The sequence below is a fragment of the Doryrhamphus excisus genome, chromosome 19 (assembly GCF_030265055.1).
Source record: "Doryrhamphus excisus isolate RoL2022-K1 chromosome 19, RoL_Dexc_1.0, whole genome shotgun sequence".
NCBI classification, from domain to species: domain Eukaryota; kingdom Metazoa; phylum Chordata; class Actinopteri; order Syngnathiformes; family Syngnathidae; genus Doryrhamphus; species Doryrhamphus excisus.
The window spans coordinates 3,251,644-3,256,572 of record NC_080484.1 but is presented as its reverse complement, the minus strand read 5'-3'; the positions used below and the strand labels follow the sequence as shown (position 1 = coordinate 3,256,572).

Genomic DNA, 4,929 nt, shown 5'->3' with positions numbered 1-4,929 from the left:
TGAAGAATGCATTAGTCGCCTTTTAGATCTGTTAGAAGTGTGTTCGGCAGTCGTCTCAATGGGGTTCTATTCCTGGTAAGGACATGACTAGAGTGGAAAATCTCTTGAAAGGGATTCCCTGATCGGGAATCGAACCCAGGACTTTTTGCCCATGGACTTTATAGTTGAAGAATGCACTAGTCGCCTTTTAGGTCTGTTAGAAGTGTGTTCGGCAGTCGTCTCAATGGGGTTCTCTTCCTGGTAAGGACATAATGTTGCGATGGACAAGGAAGAATTAGGTTGGGGGCCATGACTGGTAATGTAAATCGTCCGTGCAGGTGGGGTAAATTATCTATGATAGGAACCAAGAGGTCCAAGCATTTGTAACTGAAAGGTGAGTTTTCAATTAAGACCAAAAAAACAGTATGTTGATATCTGAAGAATACTGTGGTTCCAGGGGAGTTCTCATCCTGGTAAGGACAAGACAAGGGTAAAAATCTTTCGAAAGGGATTCCTTGACTGGGAATCGAAACCAGGCCACAGCGGTGAGAGCACTGAATCCCAGCCACTAGACCACCAGGGAGATGACTTGTGGTCTATGGACTTTAAAGTTGAAGAAGGCACCGGTCACCTTTTGGGTCTGTTAGAAATGTCAGTGGTCTCATTATGGACATGGACATGGACATTTGGGGTGAATTATCTATGATAGGAACCGAGAGGTCCAAGCATTTTTAACTGAAAGGTGAATGTACAGCATGTTGATCATGGTGTTATTGTATGTGGAATCAAGATCCAAAAGAACTGTATGTTGATATCTGAGGAAGAATACAGTGTTACCAGAGGGGTTCTCTTCCTGGTAAGGACATAATCTCACCAGGGAGGAAATCTCTTGAAACGAGGGACTATAATAGCAGGGATTCCCTGACCGGGAATCGAACCCGGGCCGCAGCGGTGAAAGCGCTGAATCCTAGCCACTAGACCACCAGGGAGATGCCTTGTGCTCCAAACACATTTTTTTTGCTCATGGACTTTGAAGTTGAAGAAGGCACCAGTCGCCTTTTAGGTCCGTAGGAAATGTGTTCGGCAGTCGTCTCAATGAGTATCAACTGATCATACTGTACATATTCAATGGGGAAGCATCAGGTTGGTCAAGAGGTCCAAGCATTTGTAACTGAATGGTGAATGTGCAATCAAGACCTAAAGCTTTTATAACTATAAAAGCAATCCTCACCCGCTAAATGTACTGCAAAAAAGGTCAGTAAGGATAATTCATAATGCCGCCTACAGAGAACATACTAACTCCTTATTTCTAAAATCACAAATACTTCAACTTGCTGATATAGTTCATCTATAGTTAATCTAAAAATAACTAATTAGCTAAAAATGTCATCCAATACTTCTCCACAAGAGAGGAGAAATATGATCTCAGGGAAGAAGTACATTTGACACACTTCTATGCTAGGACTACGTTATGCTAGCCATAGCATTTCAGTATGTGGAATCAAACTATGGAATGGATTGAGTAAGGACCTCAAACAATGCACAACGATGAGCCAATTCAAGAAACAATACAAGCAGTTGATGTTTGCTAAATACAAGGATGAAGAGTCTTGAACCAGTCATGATGTGCTATATATATCACTATATTGACACTTACTATGGTACCCATTATGGCATTGGATGCTCATATCACCTTGTACTTCAGTACGTGACAAAAAATTAAATTAAATTAAATTAAATTAAATTAAATTAAATTAAATTAAATTAAATTAAATTAAATTAAATTAAATTAAATTAAATTAAATTAAATTAAATTAAATATGAAAAAACCTTAAACTGTACTATGGAAAGCAGGAAGTGAACAAATGTAACAGTTGCAAGCGGAGACAGGAAGTGACATCCGGGGGTTCAAAGCTTGGCATGCCTTACATTTGTATTTGACTTCATTTTTTGTGAGGGCTATAGCGTCAAAATATGTATTTCCCATGACGTCCGTTGTTAGCTACCTCATATTAACTTGTTTTCTTGCGCAAGAATGCACAGAAATGGGAAAGAAAGCCTCGACCCTGAAGCCTCCCCGAACATTTGTAATAAAATAAAAACTGGTTTCCGTGTCAGAAAATCAACCAATAAACATCACACCATAGACTTTTGTACTCTTTTTTTAATTTCTCCTAATCTGTATGTATTCTAGCAGTCCTCATAGCTCACTAGGTAGTCACATGACCTAACACACACATATATATATACTATGAATCCACCTACCCACACCCAGTATCGCCTGTCAGGACTTTTACACAGAGAAGCAGAGAGAAAGGGAGGGAAGGTGTGTGTGTGTGTGTGTGTGTGTGTTGAACATTCCAAAGGAGGCAGACTAAAAGAGAAAGAGGGACAGACATCATTGTAATGGCATGCAACTCGATACTCTTGCATACTGAATATTCCCCCAGGAGGCTTTTTTTTTCCATCAACGCTGAAGTCATTTAGCTGAGCCAGCCCAGTTTTCCCTCTCTTTCTCTTTCCCTTCCCTTTTTTTTTTGCCATTTTTTATACACACAACCACACACACACATACATACACACACACTTTGTGCAAATGTAACCTTTTGCCAGCCCCGGCCCCTCCCTCTACCCCACCCCTAGGAAGCTGGTGAGCCATTTTGCTGCCAAGAAATATGAAAAACTGGCAGGCTGCCCGTTTCATCTGCAAGCGCACAGCAAAGACGAGGGAGGATGGTAGCGGCGGGAGATGGAGGCAGGCGGGGGGAGGGTGGCGAGGAGTGGAGGTGACACAGAGGAGACGGAAATGCTGCTGCTGTGCTTTGCCACGAGGAAGAAAAAGAATCAAAGGCAGAGTGAAGCAGCGAGAAAAGGAGCTGCGCGGAGATAAGGCTGAAATTGACTTCCATGGAAATAAACCACATTACTGACGGAAGATAATCCATACTTGGGCCTTCCTTTTACTTAGCCAGGATCAACACATCCTATTCAAATGTACATTTGGATTTGGATGAACGCGTTTGCAAAAATGTACACATCAACTTGAAGCACAGTAGACCAGCGATGTCCAAAGTTTGGCCCGGGGCCACTTTAGGCCCACTGCTCGTATGTTATCGGCCCATGGCATATCAGGAAACATGAATTCATTCAATTCTATGGTAGCTTTTAGAATTTTTACATTGTTTTCTCCTTTCATATCTCACCTTAAAAACACTTCATCTTGCCTGGGATTGGTTCCTTTTTTCCAGTACAACCTGACTGTTTTTTCACATAAAGCAAATCCACCATTCAACAAGGCTGCACATTTTTTAATTCGTCGGGGGGAGGTACATCAATATTTTTAGTATTTTTACATTTTGTAAATAGGCTACAAAATGCTTTTAAATGTAATATTTTAATATTATTCATATGAATTAATATGATGAATATATTATTATTAGGGCGGCACGGCGGATGAGTGGTTAGCGCGTAGACTTCACAGCCAGGAGACCTTGGTTCAATTGCATCCTCGGGCATCTCTGTGCATGCGTGGTTTTTCTCCGGGTACTCCGGTTTCCTCCCACATTCCAAAAACATGCTAGGTTAATTAGCGACTCCAAATTGTCCATAGGTATGAATGTGAGTGTGAATGGTTGTTTGTCTATATGTGCCCTGTGATTGGCTGGCCACCAGTCCAGGGTGGTGTACCCCGCCTCTCGCCCCAAGACAGCTGGGATAGGCTCCAGCACCCCCCTCGACCCTCGTGAGGAAAAGCGGTAGAAAATGAATGAATGAATGAATATTATTATTACATAGTATTGTTCTTATATGTTATTAAACAGGACCTATTATGCTTTTTTCACTTTTCTGACCTAAAATTGTAGTTAAAATGTTGTATTCTGCTGTTAAACCATGCCAACATTTCAGAAAATGAGGTGTGCGCATTTGGAAGTGAGCCCTGAAATAAGTTTGGGATGGCTCAAAACGCTCTGTTTTAGAGGGTGTTGCAAAACTGTTCTTTTGTGATGTCACAGAGGAGCAGACTTCCTTATGGGCGTGGCTGTAGGCGCGATGCACTCACTGCCCTCCCCCAAGCTCTGTTGCTGAAGCCAGAAGCATTAATGTCGGACATGGAGAGAACCGGTGGAGAGAACCACAGTGCTCACTGTCTGGAACAGGGTCATCCTGCAAAAAAAGTGTAATGGCCACATTTCCACTACTGATGTTAAGCCAACATCGTCTGCAGTTAGTAAACGTGGTGCCCTCACGTCTGGCTTCTGAGCTCCACGGCACCAGCGGTGCCTCTGACAAAGTGTGTCTGACAATGAGTGCTCCTCCTCGGGCTTACAAGGTAAGTCAGGGGTCTCCAGCCAGTATATCATGAGCTGCCAGTAGCTCCAAAACATTTTTCAACTAGATCTCCAGGGACTTTATGTGACAATCCTGGTGCCCTTGCCCTGTGCCCCTGTCTCCTCCCTGTGTTCTCTATCGTTCCAGATCCCCTGTTCCTGGCTGGAGGCGGAGCTGCTGAACGCACTTAAGGTGGATTACTCCTCTGGCACTTGAGCCGACTGCTGACAGCCGGGGAACGCCGGATTATTGCTATATAGTTCCACTCGGGAGCTATGCCCCTCCACACCAGTTCCAAGAAGCTCCAGCCTAGGTTCATCGGCCTTCGTGGAACGGGTCATCAGCCCCTCCTTTGTTTCGCTTCATCTCCCAGACTCCCTGGGAGTCCATCCCACGTTTCAAGTCTCCCACCTCAAACCCGTCAAGGTCAGTGACCTCAGTCCTCCAGAAGTGCCTCCTCCACCTCCAGGCTTGTCCACGGCCACCCCACATTCTCGGTCAAGGCCATTTTGGACGTGAGAAGAAAGGGCAGAGGTTTCCAGTACGTGGTCGACTGGGAGGGGTACAGCCCTGAGGACCGTTCATGGGTCTCTCGTGCTCTCATCCTAGACCCTGACTTGC

The 4,929-nt window shown here is 44.0% G+C and overlaps 1 non-coding gene across 1 annotated transcript; it reads right to left on the bottom strand.

Annotated features, from left to right (window-relative positions):
- Window positions 1–896: 896 nt before the first annotated feature.
- Window positions 897–968, bottom strand: trnae-uuc (transfer RNA glutamic acid (anticodon UUC)). The gene has a single exon. It is a non-coding gene; the product is annotated as a tRNA-Glu (tRNA).
- Between the last annotated feature and the right edge of the window lie 3,961 nt (window positions 969–4,929).